The following is a 15,358-nucleotide window of genomic DNA, read 5'->3' as shown; positions in this document are numbered from 1 at the left end:
GGCAGAATGGCCTCCTTTGACCACAGACTGGTATTGGACCTTTGGTTGAATGAGTGTGTGTATGTCACTCCCTTGGATCCTTGTGAATTAGTGATAGACTGTAGCACATCCAACATACTCCCAAATGACAGGAAGCTGTCATCTAAACATTCCCTAAGGAACATCCCATTTTTTTCTAGAACCTTGTGTCTTATCTAATTCAGATTTCAAGCCAAACAAAAAATGGCAAGACAAGATCACAAATAATACATCTACATTTTAAGGGTATTTGTTAAGCTCCTACTATGTGCCAGGCACTGAACTAAGCATTGGGATAGGTACAAGGTAATCAGGTTGAGCACTGTCCCTGTCCCACATAGGGCTCACAGTCTTAATCCCCATTTTATGAGGATGAGGAAACTGAGGCACAGTGACTTGCCCAAGGTCACACAACAGACAAGGGGTGGAGATAAACCCAGGTCTTCTGACTCCCTAGCCTGTGCTCTTTCCCTAGGCCACAAATATGAATCCTTTGTGTGTGTGTATGTGTATAACATTTTTATTTTTCTAAAGCATCCCATTACATTACTTATCTCACTTTCTCCTCACAAAGTTCATCTGCATGGAGTGCCAGTTTTATCCCCCTTTTATATGTAACGAAACTGTGACACAGAAACTTAGTGTCTTGTTCGTGGTAACCCAGCAATCTCATGGCAGACCTAGAATTAGATCTCAGGAGGGTAGGTATGAAGAACAAACATGTTAAAGACATTGTGAAGCAAAACCTCAAATGATACAGCATTGCTGGACACTGTTGGAAGGCATCATTGGAGGCAGACAAGCATGGCATGGAGCCATCAGAACTCTTTTGCAGCAGAAACATTGGAGAGTGCCTATAGCAAAGGGATGGTACCAAAAGCAAGACCAAGCACCATATATAGCATAAACAACTGTCTGCCAAAAGACAATTTTTACAAGTATACAGTGTAGGAGGAGGTGATAGGTGAGCATCAGTCTTTTCAGAGACTACCTATGTATAAAAATCTCAACTTCAGCAGTTTCATCCTCTAATCCAGAGCACGTGTGTGGGTGCATAGACACGTATTTAATGGTTCTCATTTTAACTAGTACTGCTAGTAATAATAATAATAATTATGGTATTTGTTAAGCATTTACGTGCCAGGCACTATATTAGGCACTGGGATGGATACAAGTAAATTGGGTTGGCAACAGTCCCTTGTGCCTCATGGGGCTCACCATCTCAATCCCCATTTTGCAGTTGAGGTAAACTGAGGTCCATAGAAGTGAAGCGACTTGCCCAATATCACAGCAAAAAAGTGGCAAATCTGGGATTAGAACCCATGACTTTCTGACTCTCAGGTCTGTGCTCTATCCAGTACACCATGCTGCTTCTAGTATCCTATCAACATTAATATTCGCAGTATTTCCTAATAACACAACACTGTCTTCCATCCCTAAAAACTAAGGATTAGAAACAATACAATGTAGAAGGTACCTATTCAATTACCACTTCAAAACATACAGAGTTATTTTGCTTAACCCTCCCAGGATGCCTACTACCTTGTGTTTTGTCTATTCCTATTACTTTTGTTTGTCAAACTTTTAGTATTAACAGAACTCTTCCTTAGTTCCTTAAAATCTGTCACAGGACTGTTCTTCAATGATGTAGGTGCTGAATTCTGAAGACTGCTGCCACATGGATTAAAAAAATTTTTTAAGCAATTTTAAAGATTTCTTGCATTTAGTCTGCCATTTTCTGTGATAGAGAACCTCCCTTTTGTGTTGCAGCAGAAAAAATGTCTTGATAAAACAGCATTCATATACTGGAAATGCTTTAATAATGTCCCCTAATACTAGTCCCCTTTTCAGACTTATAATGATGCCATTTGTTATTTCTAAAACTCTTGTTCATCCCAGCATGCTTCATAGTCTTTTTATTGAATATTCTTTAGATCACTTTTGAATATGTGATTTAGATATAAGCAGCAAAAGGTTCCAGATCAAATTGGTGCATCAATGAATTATTTTTGTCTACTTATTAAGAACTGCAAAAAGGGGAAGGATTTCTGCTTTGTGTTCAACACAAGATACAAAATTCTGTGAAAATTACACTAACATTTTTCTATTATACCAAGTTATTAGACTAGCTCACTGGAACTGATAGGAATGCTTGTTCAAAGTCTGATGCTCCTAATGCTATTACCAGTTAATTAGATTGTATTGACTTGGGAGTCCAGGCCAGCATTGAGACACAGCTAATCAGAAAACATGAATATGGTTAAGTGCATTTCTTAAATATCTGCTCTCTCAAATGAGTAAATAAACGTCTGTCCTTCTTCCTCAAAGATGTCACTGGAGATGAAGTTCACCCTTGGGTGTTTATGTGTGGCTGAAAGGAACAATGTGCGACCTGTAGTCCCAACCACAATGGACACACACAAAGCCTGTGCCTTTCTGTGCTGTCTTGTTTGAGGTTTGCAATGCCTGATGCCCTTTCACTTTCCCTTCCTTTTCTTCTCTGTCTTGGTAAACTTTCTGCTTCATAAACAACAGCATATGCTGCTTCATAAGAAACAGCATGACACTGGAGGAGTACAGTCCTGGGAGTCCGAATACCTAAGTTCTAATCCCAGCTCCAGCTCTTGCCTGCTATGTGACTTTGGGCACTTAATTTCTCTGAACCTCAGTTTCCTCATCTTTAAAATGGGAGTTCAATACCAGCCACCTCTTCTTAGACTGTGAGCCCCGTGAGGAATAGCAACTGGGTCCAATCTACCTTGTATTTGTCCCAGTGTTTAGCACAATGCTTTGGTACATAAGGAGTGCTTAACCAATATCATCACTCTCTAACTGGAGCCATACCTACCCTTCAGTGATGCTGTTGTGGTGGGTAGGGGGTCCATATACAATGCAGAGATGTGTCATTTGGTAGTGTTCTGAATGGCTTTGGATCTGTTCAATCTGGGAATACATTACTTGTCACCCTGGCTTTTTAGATGATTATGTATTCCAAAACATAGACTTTGGTAAGCATACCTTTGGCCAGGGTTGTGAGGATCTGCAAGGGTTTGTTGAAATCTGGCTTGTTAGTTGCAAATAGCTCTTGGATCTCAAAATCATTCCCATCAAACCAGTCCTGGTATTTTCTTCTGATAGTACCCAATCTTAAATTCTCAGACTCATCTCTCTCATTCAGCCCACATATTCGATCTGTCACCAAACCCTGTCTATGCAACCTTCACAACATAGTTAAAATCCATCCTTTCCTTCCCATCCAAACTGCTACCATGTTAATCCAAGCATTTATCCTATCCCTTCTTGATTACTGCACCAGCCTCCCTGCTGACTTCCCTGCCTCCTGTCTCTCTCCACTCCAGTTCACACTTCACTCTGTGACCTAGGTCACTTTTCAAAAAAACACTGAGTCCATGTTTCCCCACTCCTCAAGAACCTTCAGTTGTTGCTCATCCACCTCTGCATCAAACAGAAACTCCTTAGCATAGACTTTAATCACCTTACCCCCTTCTACCTTAACTCCATGATTTCCTACTATAACCCAGCCCACACACTTCGCTCCCCTAATTCCAGTCTGTGCACTGTATCTTGATTTTTTTCTATCTCACTGCCAACCCCTCGCCTATGTCCTGCCTCTGGCTTGAAACTCTCTCTTCATATCTGACAGATATTTATTCTCCCCACCCTCAAAGCCTTATTAAAAGCACATCTCCTCCAATAAGCCTTCCCCAGCTAAGCTCTATTTTCCTCTTCTCCCACTCCTTTCTGTATTGTCTTTGCACTAGGATTTGCACACTTTGTCCACCGTTCCCTCAGTCGCATAGCACTCTATATATCCATAATTTAAATCACTAATTTGTATTAATTTCTGTCTCCTGCTCTAGACTCCAAGGTCACTGTGGGCAGGGAATGTGTCTACCAACTCCATTATATTGTACTGTCCCAAACAGTGCAGTGGTCTGCATGCAGTAAGCACTTAACAAATACAACTGACTGGCTGATTGAAATGTTGTCTGATAGAGGGTATTTCTGGAGAAGATTTTTAATAAGCAAATGAAAAGGGAGATTTTTAAATTCAAATGTTATGTCCTACAAACATACACCAAAAAGCACATTTAATTAAATTTGCACTTGAACTTTCTGAGAATTGCTTTCCTGTCCAGGAAATAGCTCCACATCTCATTAATTGTCATGCTTTAAAACTCCAAGAATAGTTTGTCTTTAATCTGCTTTGAACCTAGTTTTTCATGACACTGCTGGTTGCTCAACATCCCTTTTTAAAATTTGCTTCATTATTCTATACAAGTAGGCTTCCTATGGCCCAATTCTTGTCTAATCACAGTCCGTGTTTAAAGCAAACATCTCTGTTCTGTACAGAACAAACATCAACACTGTAGGTTGAACCTGCTGTTTCTTGAGACAAACATTTTTATTTGAAAAAGACTCAGCCTCTTTCAAAGACAGTTTTTACACTGAAAGTGAATGATCACTTCCTTCACATAGGTAGAGATGAAAATAGTTTCGGCAATGCCTCTTAAAGTCCTTCACCTTTTGCAGAGAGCTAGAAAGTGAGCTATTAGGGCATAAGTATGAGAACCTGGCTATACCATGCGAATAGATGTTGTCCAAATTCAGCTGGAGAAACCTGTGTTTGTTTGTTACAGAAAGGTAACAGCTAACATATAGCACTGCTTAAGCCCAGAAAGGCATGACCATAGATTGTCATTTGTTCTTGTGTGAAAATAGCTTGAGTCGATATTAATGATGCCATCAATCAGTCTTTTGCTGATCCCAAGATGCCTGTTTAGAACAAGGGTCATAAGTCCAGAAGGATATTAGAAAACAGTCAAATTAATTTTAAAACTGCTGTCATCATCTTCTCTTACTGAACTAGCTCTTTAGTTCCGAGATCGAATCAACCAAATTAGCTCACTACCTATGTCAGTGTAAAGCAAAACAAAACCATTCACAGCAGATTTTAGCATGGTTCTTCATTAAATATGAGTTAAACATTGTTCATTTGACAAAATTTTCTCCATAACAACACAGCACTTTTTCCTGCCAACTTAATGCAAACAAGCTGTAGCCAGCTATTCAGGCAGATGTCTACTCTGGGCAAAGTACTTAGCTAACCACATAATTATACCCAATTATACAGAAATATTTTTTACATTTGGAGGTGTATTCACATCATTTTGAGACAATAGCTTCGATTTACAATTTCTAGGAGTTAGGATGCTCACCCTCACTTCAGGTTTTTCAGTCTCATTGATTTATAATTTCCACCTGAATAATGAGGCAAAGCCAAAATATTTAAAGAATGGGAAATAACTGAATTGTTTGAGTAGTTCTGCAGTTGTCAATATCTTTCTTATTCCTATGCTTTGTCAGAGAAGTAAACCTAAATCACTGTTTCTGTTATCTCCATATCTAGTTAGAAGGTAATTCATTTGACAAACAATGGAAACTAGGCATTTTGGGAGTTGGTTCTCTTCCAGATTCTGGGCAGGTTGTTATTATTCTGGTTTCATACTGAATGGACTGGTTTTCAGCTGGTCCTTCCCCTTTGTGGTCTGGATAGGGCACCATATGCCATTATATCAAATATTTTAAATGTCAATGCCATCTCCCTCTGCTGTGGCTCCTGACACTGAGTTCTGTGGCTCGGGAAACAGTGCCTGTGTTCATGGGAATCAGCAAAGGAACTCAATGACAGGGGAGCAAAAAGAGGGATGAGAGATTCCCCCAGCGAACATTTCAAGTTCAGGCAAATGGTGTATCTCTGCCCAGTGACATCATCATGTCATGCCCCATGCCTGGTGTAATACATGCATTTGACGTCACATGGATTTCAGGGTCTGATATCAACAAGTGCCTATAGTGGCCACCCTAGTGGGCTGGGTGGGGAACATTTGGGACCACCATAGTAGAGGCAGTGAACCTGGCGATATCAATTTCATCTTCTAAGACAGACTGGTAGATGAGGTAGGGCTCCATGTGACGATAATTATCTCAGCTTGTTTCCATCTCATGGGTATTTTTAACAAGCTCACTCCACTCAGTATAGCTCAGTCACCAGCCTGGAGACTCATAAGACAGCTGAATGGAGACTCATAGGACAGCTGAATGGCTTTCAAGTTGCTGAATTCTGCTACTGAACAGTTAGTGGTTTTTTTTAATCATATTTGTTAAGCACTTACTATGTGGCAGGCACTGTATTAAGCGCTGGGATAGATGCAGGCTAATCAGTTGGACACAGTCCATGTCCCTCGTGGGGCTCATGGGCATAATCCTTATTTTTACATATGAGGTAACTGAGGCACAGAGAAGTGAAGTGACATGCCCAAGGTCACACAGCCAAAAAGTGGCAGAACCAGGATTAGAATCCAGGTCCTCTGCCCCCCAGACCCGTGTTCTTTCCACTAGGCCGTGCTGCTTTTCTACCAATTGTTTCTTAGGCTCTGCCTAACTATAGCATTCCTCCCCTCCAGCCAGGAACATATCCAGATGTCATGACCATCTATTGTACACCCCAAAACATGTAGGCCTGTTGACTTTTAACCATCAACTTTTCATAAATCAAAATGTCATGAAACAAATGTAAATCTATCTTAAAACATGGTAAGCAAATCTTCACTGTGATGGGATGTCAAAATTGATATAGTGTCCTTTATATTTCTGGATTCAAATCTCCATGTCTATAAATCACCACCAAATGCTCCATTCACCAATTCTGCCCCTTAGGAAAAAAGGGTGAAAATTTCAGAATATTATTGATCTAGACAGCAGTTGAAACATATCTGCATATGCACGTACACACGTGTGTGCACACACACACTCGTACATTCATGCCTGTGCACATAGCAAATTAACAGGAATGAATCAGAGAAAATACCCAAAAAAGTGTAGTCCCTTCTGAGCTCTTTATTTTACTTATCAGATTTTTTATTTATCTAGTAAGGGATAGAATATGGGAGACCTTTGACCTTCAGTCAACCCTGGCTCACACCCTTAATTCCAAGTTTTGTCCAGCCAAGGCTGCCCAGAATGGAGAATCAGTGACTCTCATTCCTCTCTCCATCTCCCCATCTCCCCTCTGGCTTCAGGTGTGCCTGGAGGGAGCCCTAGCAAGTCCAGGGAATGCAAAGTGGCATTTATCCCTGACAGTGGGGAGTACCAAATAGCCTGTCAGTTTTGAACCTGGCTTTCACCCATTTACAAACAGCAGGCAGTTTTAGCAGATCTTAGGAGTACAAATTGGTACTGTGCATTCTCAATCAATAGACAGATACAGGAAGATGCACAAGAGACAGACTTACAGAAAATGTAAGGAGCTAAAGATTCAGTCCACTCTCAGGATGACACCTGGAGAGTTTCCAGTACTCTACCAGTCTTGGCTATGGGAGGGAGAGTCAAGCAGAGGCATACCCATTCCATTCCTAGCTCGGGCAGGGGCTCACAAGTGGAAGGAAATCTGCTATAAATCAAAACTCACCTGTGCTGGGCAGCAGTGGCATTGGAGAGAGTCGGAAGCGGAGACTCAAGTTTACTGTGTAAAAGGAGGCAATGGTAAATCACTTCTGCATTTTTACCAAGAAATACACTACCAGAATGATTGCAGATGGAGGTGTTCTGGGAGAGATGTGTCCTTGGAGTCGATATGGGTCGGAAATGATTCGACAGCATAAGACAAGACAAAGATTCAATACATGATGTGCTTAAGGGATCTACAGGAATGTTTAGCCAACTTTTCCTTTACCTACTTGTGTTTAAATTTGGTTCTCAATCAGTATCAGTATGCTCTTGATTGATCTCTGTGCCTCAGTTCCCTCATCTGTAAAATGGGGATTAAGACTGTGAGCCCCACGTGGGACAACCTGATTCCCCTGTGTTTACCCCAGCGCTTAGAACAGTGCTCTGCATATAGTAAGCGCTTAACAAATACCAACATTATTATTATTATTAAGAAAGAGTAGACATCCTTGAGTGTGGTTTGGGTGAGCACTAATGGAAACAGGCACATTCTGGAAAGGGGAAGAAAGGATTTGGGAAGGGTGAATCTTGGAAGCAACATGAGGGACTGCAGCCCTCAATCAAAGTCCAGTTGATCCAAGTGCACTGTTTGACTGAGGGGATTCATTCTGAAAAGCTCTAATCATGCTGTGACTGATTCCTTTTGAAACTTGAAGGCAGGAAGGAAGACTAAGGTTGGGATAAGCACCTCCCTCTGGAAAACTGAAAGCTAAATGTAACCAGCTTGTTTCCCATCGTTCTCCAGAAGTTTCAGCTATACATGGGGTTCCATTTAGTTCCACTTACAACTCACTTTTAAAAGCCTAGACTGCTTATCCAGAAAAATTCTACAATCTGGAAAAAATAGGACAATAACTTCATTTCAGATTTGAATGCCTCTGAAACAAAGGAAATCTTAACAGAAGGATCATCTTGCTAATTGGAAGGAGTTCACAATTTATCTTTATGCTGAGACACAGAAGAATACATTACAGCCACAAATTCCTAATAGAAATCAGGTGGTCACATAGCCTGTCAGAAGCAAATGAATAATAAGCCAAGTGAAGAAAGTTTCATTCTGATCCTTGTGCCATGTTCCTTATATTATTCAAAAATAGTTTCCTCAAATTCACCTCAAGAAAAATCCTCCTAATCATACAATGTGCTAATTATCCAATCACACAGATTAAGTACTTTTCCTAATTAATTTGTATTAATTACCTTCATCCTCTCTCCAATCATTCTATCAAACAAATGAATGTTAACTATGTAAGTATATCTCTATGAATTTTTGTCCAGGGCAGAATTGGAAATAATGTGGAAAATTCTACAAGTTCAACATTTTTCAAAAAAAGTCAATTATTGGAAACCTCACATGATAATAGAGGCATGGAATGGGGAGAAAGAGGTGAAGATATAGGGAGAGGTTAAGGTGATGCCAAATGCCATAATATTGTGTTCTGCATACAGTTGGTACCCAGTTTAATGTTTACTACACAATAGGTACTTGGTTGCTGTCCTGGTGGTAATACTAAGCATGTCATTCTCTTCTGCATGCATTGAATGGCAAGTATTCATTTAGTGGTATTTTTTTGAGCAATATCAAGTGCTGGGGAAGAATACAATAAAGGAATTTGTGGCTTTAATGTATTCAAAATCTAAAAGAGGGTTGAGAGGTTGATAGCCTCCAGAGGAAAGGCTGAATACATAAAGACATAAGAATGGGAGGACAGTAATAAACACAATAAAAGCACCAGAACATAATAATTAAAGGAGCCATTTCCAGGTTCACTGTTGCCCTGGCTGCCCAATATCTCCATCATTCATGATGTAAAGAGTCTTCTGACCTGGGAAAAAGATTTTGGAATCCTCTGCAAGGTTGTGATGACATTGACACTAAGTTTGTATGCATTCTGAGGCATTGCCCACATTTAAATACTAACTGATGAATTCTGAGCAGCTTGAAACATAAAGCCACTCATACAATCTTTTCCTATTCTAAAGAAACTTAGACATGTCCCCATCCCCCAAAATTGTAGATTATCACCATGCTGATAGGGAAATGATCATGAACAGTAATATAAGGATCTGCTATGCTACTAAAGAACATTTTGCTAAATGCTGAAGCACCCATACAGATTATTTTGTGAGGCTCAGTTAGTATAGGCATCACAACAATAACAGCATCCTTATGGGAATACTTGGAATATACAATTTGACATCTCTGCTAAACTTCAAGAATGAAGTAGAGGCCCAAAGTGAAATGAATGAATGAATTCAATGTTAAAATCACTGCTCCTACAACATAGCTTCAAGCCTGAAAATGGACATGTGTACTTGTCTAAAAAGACTCCAGATCATCTGGAGTAATGTTTGTCCTATCACAGTGACAGTATAGCATCTTTTATACTTAGTCTGTGTTCTTTCTAAAAACATAATTCTTCCTCATGTTAAACTTTCATTCAATAGTATTTATTGAGCGCTTACTATGTGCAGAGCACTGTACTAAGCGCTTGGAATGTACAAATCGGCAACAGATAGAGACAGAAGATCACTTCAAAAGCAGCTATTAAGATCAGTTGTCACACCTGAGCAACAAAGCCAACAGGACAAAGAACAGCTTGTGCCTAAAACTGAAGAAAATCTTGTGATAAGAAATAATAAGAAATCCTGAAGAGAACACTGAGCATTCAGAAGAAATGAATCAGGGTTTGAAAACGGCTAATTCATCCTTAGCCTTTGTCTGTTTTACTGGACTTGGGTTCCTAGCCCACTAGCTGGAGTTCAGAGCTCATTAACGTTGTATACTTATTGGGGACTCAAAGTTGAGACACCCATAAGGATCAGGCAGATTCAAAGGAGGCCAAAGAACAAATACTTCCAGCCTTGCATCATCAGGGACACGAGGACCTTGAAACATAAATAATTCCCCTCATCCTTTCCATATAAACCCTATCATCTGTCCATTCTCATAGCTTTTTTGAAATCATATCTCCTCCAGGCTTTCCCTGATTAATTTTTTCTTTGAACTAGGTCAGATCCCCTAGTTCTGAGAAGTAGTGTGACTTAGTGGATAGAGCACGTGACTGGGAATCAGAAGGACCTGGGTTCTAATCCCGGCTCTGCCATATGTCTGCTGTATGACCTTGGGTAAGTCACTTAACTTCTCTGGGCCTCAGTTACCTCATCTGTAAAATGGGAATTAAGAGTGCATGCATTCCCCATATAGGACAGGAATTGTGTCCAACCTGATTAACTTGTATCTACCCCAGTGCTTAGAACAGTGCTTGGCACATAGTAAGAGCTTAACAAATACCATAATTATTATTATCATTACTATCCCCACACTACTTATTACCTTAGCACTTTTGTACATAGTAATTTAAATATTCTTGTATTTAGGATTTACTCATATACCTTCCAATCTTTATCCTCTCCTCTCCTATCAGTAAATGATTTCTGTGTCTGTCTCCCGGGTGGGACTGCAAACTCCTTGAGGGGAGGGATCATGTCTTCTAACTCTTCCCAGAATTTAGTACAGTGCTTTGCATGGAGTAGTCATTTAATAAATACTACTCATTGTTTAAGACAAGAGGCCAGAACTTAAGAATACAGGGAAAATGGCAGTCAGGTTGAAGGAAGAATGTCGACTTGAACACTTCAGGCCCAACCATCCCGTTTCTTGGGGAACAAGCTGCATTCCATAGGGATGGGACCATGGCTTACCAGGGATGAACAATGCCTAACTCAGCAGAGAAGATTCCCAAAGTTGGGTGGTCCTCCAGTCCCCAGGAGGATCCTAGTAAGACCAGGTTGGTTCCCTGTTTTGGCAAAGTGGCTTGGGGGAGAATGGGAGCTATAAGAGTTTCCTGGCACAGTCCCAAACGCCCTGGCCCCTAGCAACTCCCTGCTTTTACCCCAGGGACCTGGTCACATACTTGATTGTTATAATTGAAACCATCAGGCATGACCTCCCTAAAATCTCCCCTGCTCCTCTCCTGTCCCTCCCTCGTCTTTCCCTACAGTATCTCGAGGATATCTCCCACCTCATCTCAAAATCTATCCCCTCCACCTGTGCCTCTGACCCCATTTCTTCTCACCTTATCAAAACCCTTCCCCCTCCCTTCTCCCTTCCCTGACCACCATCTTCATTTGTTCACTCTACAAAGGCTTCTTCCACACTTTTTTCAAACATACTCATGTACCCCCATCCTAAAACCCCCCCCCCCCCTTCTTCTTTCCAAATCCAACGGCCTCTATTCCATCCTAATGTCCCTTAACATTTCAGCTGTCTTTGACACTGTGGACCATTCTCTGCTCCTGAAAATGTTATACAACCTTGACTTCATAAACATTTTCCTCTCTGGCTTCTCTTCCTAATTCTCTGCCACTCATTCTCAGTCTCTTTCATAGGCTCCTCTTCTGCCTCCCACCACTAAATGTGGGAATCCCTCATGACTTGGCTCTGAGTCCCCTCCTATTCTCCTTCTACACCCATTCCCTTGGAGAACTCATTCACACCCATGGCTTCAACTACCATCTCTATGCTGATGATTCCCTAATCTACTTCTCCAGCCCGGACCTCTCCCCTTCTCTACAGATGTGCATTTAATAGTTGTGGTGTTTAAGTGCTTACTGTGTACCAGGCACTCTACTAAGTTCTAGGGTAGATACAAGCAAGTCGAGTTAGGCAAAATCCCTGTCCCACGAGAGGCTCACAGTCTTAATCTTCATTTTACAGATGAGGTAACTGAGGCACAGAGAAGTGAAGTGACTTGCCCAAGATCCAACACAGATAATGACAGGGCTGGGATTAGAACCCAGCTCCTTCTAATTCCCAGGCCCATGCTCTATCTACTGACATGCTGAATTTCTTCCTGCCTTCATGACATCTCTACTTGGATGTCCTGTTGACACTTCAAACTTAATATATCCAAAACAGAACTCATCTCACCCAAACCCTCCCCTCCCCTTATCTTTCCTATCACTGTAGACAGCACCACTATCCTCCCCTCACAAGCCCCCAAACTTGGCATTATCCTCAACTCATCTCTTTCATTCAACTGTTACCAAGTCCTTCACAACAATAGGCCTTCCCTAACTAAGCCCTCATTTCTCCTATTCCCTTTCCCTTCTGTGTTGTCCATGCATTTGGATCTATAATCTTTAAGTACTTGATATTCATTCCACCCTCAGGTCCATAGCACTTATGTAGATATCTATAATTTATTTTAGTGTCTGTTTCCCTTTTTGAACTGGAAGCTCCTTGTGGGTAGGGAACGTGCCTACCAACTCTTTTGTGTTATATTCCAAGAGCTTAGTACAGTGCTCAGGACACAGCAAGCACTCAATATATACAATTGATTAACTGATCCAATTCTGCTACCTCACTGATCCAAGCACTTACCAAATCTGCCTTGACAACTGCATCAACCTCCTCACTGACCTCCCCTCCTTCTGTCTCTCCTCTCTCCAATCCATTATGCATCCAACAAAAACTTCTTACCATAGGCTTTAACCCTATTCAATCATGTCCCCCTTTCCTACCTCATCTTGCTTATCTCCTACCATGACACAGCCTGCAAACTTTGCTCCTCTAACACCAACCTACTCAGTGAACCTCACTCTTGTCTGTCTCACTGACAATCCTTTGCTCACATCCTCCTTCTAGCTTGAAACTCCCTCCCCCTTCATATCCTATAGGCCATCACACTCATCTTCAAAGCCTTACTAAAACAAGCCTTCCCTGACTAACCCTTCTTTTCCCCAGCCTATTCTCCCTCCCCCCTGTGTCACCTAGGCTTTTAGGTGTGTGCCCCTTAAGCACTTTGCTACCCCTCCCCACCCCCACAGCACTTATATACCTATCCTTATACTCTGCCATTTCCCTTATCTGTAATTTATTTTGGTGTCTGCTTCCCCATCTAGACCTTAAGTTTTTTGTGGACAAGGATCATGTCTACCAACTCCATTGCATCGTTCACTCCCAAGTACTTAGTGCAGTGCTCTGTGCTTAGTAAATGCTCAATAAATACCATTAGTTGATTGATGGAACAATAAACCAGGGCTCTGGAAATTGTAATGCAAGTTCAGCTGTCCTGAAAAATTAATCAAGAGTCTTAGTCTATGACACATCAGACTGGTTGGTCAAATCATAGTTCCTTGTCTGATGTGTGACATTGGGCAAATCACTTTTCTTTGCCTTGTTTTCCTCATCTGTAAATGATACCTGTCCTTCTCCCCTTAGACCATGAGCCCCATGGGGTACAAGGGACTATGTTCCATCTGATTGCATTGTATTTAGCCCAGTACAATGTCAGTAGTATTTACTAAATGCTTACTGTGTAACAGAGCACTGTATTAAGTGATTGTGTACAGTGCTTGATAATAAGTGCTCAACAAATACCATGATGATGGTGATGGTGATGATGATTATCTTATTCTAGGCTGCTATGGTTGATGGAATGAGAAACCTTCAAAATAGCAGCAAAATGCATTTCTAATACACTGGAAAACTCTTCCAGCTCAATAGTCTGTGAACATATTCAAAGGTTTTTGAGGGAGCAATTCAGCAACTGCTATATTCAGTGACTGTGCTCTAGAGGCACATACCCAAAAAGTCTTACAAATGATTATAGCTCGCAGATTCAGCAGGATGCTACAACTGACAATAAATTGAAGAAAACCAAAGGGATGTACCAGCCTACATCTGGGAAGCCCTACACACAACCAAGGGTTTTCATCAGCGACACAGAACAGACACAGAAGTAGTTGATAAATTCTGCTACCCAGTCAACTTACATTTCCAGCAATGAATGTATAGACATAGTATGGAAAACAGAATTTAAAATGACAGCATAATAATAATAGCCTTAATTGGAATGATGGTATTTATTAAGCACATACTATGTGCCACACCCCTCTCAGGGTCGCACCTGGAGAGTTTCCAGTACTCTACCAGACACAGCTAGAGGAGGGAGAGTCAAGCAGAATGCATTCCATTCCTAGCTTGGCCAGTGGCTAGTGAATGGAAGGCAATCTGCTACAAATCAAAACTTGATTGAATTGAATGAATGAATAAAAGGGAGAGAAGCAGCAACAACTGGAGCAAGGGAGAAGAGAAACTCCTTAGGCTACTGCTATCACTATCAGCTTTGTGTTTCAGAGACTATGCTGGGAATTAGCTATCACTACAAGATTTAGGGTTCATAATAAATAATTATTGTTATTATCATTATTATTATATTAAGCTCTTGTTATATTAAGCACTGTTCTAAGTGCTGGGGTAGATATCTGGTTGGACACAATCTCTGTCCCACAAGGGGCTCACAGTCCAAGTAGGAAGAAGAATGGATATCTAATCCCCATTTTACAGTTAAGGAAACTGAGGCACAGAGAAGTTAAGTGAGTTGCCCAAGGTCACACAGCAAGAACTTGGCAGAGTCAGGATTATAACCCAGATCCTCTGATTTCCAGACCTGTGCTCTTTCCACTATGTGATGCTACTTCTCAAATACTTATCTTTTAAGTTGCACTGTTCTGTCCCTTGCCACCACGCAGATTGAGATTCATAAAATAGTACTATAGAGGAATGTTTGGCAAGCAGGAAAGAAGCAAGACATGTGTTTGGTAGAGAAAGATATTCTTTGAGACAGAGCTGGTGTGGATCTAAACAAATCTGGAGAATTCACTCATAGTCTCTACAGAGGAGGAGAAGGAGGGAAGTGGGGGCATTGTAGGCATTTAGGAAACATGTCTCAATGGCAATAACCCTTCGATCTTCTAGAGACTAATGGAAACCGGGCTTAGAAAGAGGTCTTTTGGAACCAGA

The 15,358-nt window shown here is 41.0% G+C and overlaps 1 protein-coding gene and 1 non-coding gene across 2 annotated transcripts in view; one reads left to right on the top strand and one right to left on the bottom strand.

Annotated features, from left to right (window-relative positions):
- The window catches only part of PRR16 (proline rich 16), a 219,002-nt gene that overhangs the window by 140,430 nt on the left and 63,214 nt on the right, over positions 1-15,358 (bottom strand). The window lies entirely within an intron of this gene.
- LOC114808329 lies at positions 14,445-14,577 on the top strand. The gene has a single exon (XR_003756175.1). It is a non-coding gene; the product is annotated as a small nucleolar RNA SNORA7 (small nucleolar RNA).

Source organism: Ornithorhynchus anatinus, chromosome X5 (assembly GCF_004115215.2).
Source record: "Ornithorhynchus anatinus isolate Pmale09 chromosome X5, mOrnAna1.pri.v4, whole genome shotgun sequence".
NCBI lineage: Eukaryota > Metazoa > Chordata > Mammalia > Monotremata > Ornithorhynchidae > Ornithorhynchus > Ornithorhynchus anatinus.
The sequence above is the reverse complement of the archived record's forward strand: the minus strand, read 5'-3'. Positions and strand labels throughout refer to the sequence as shown.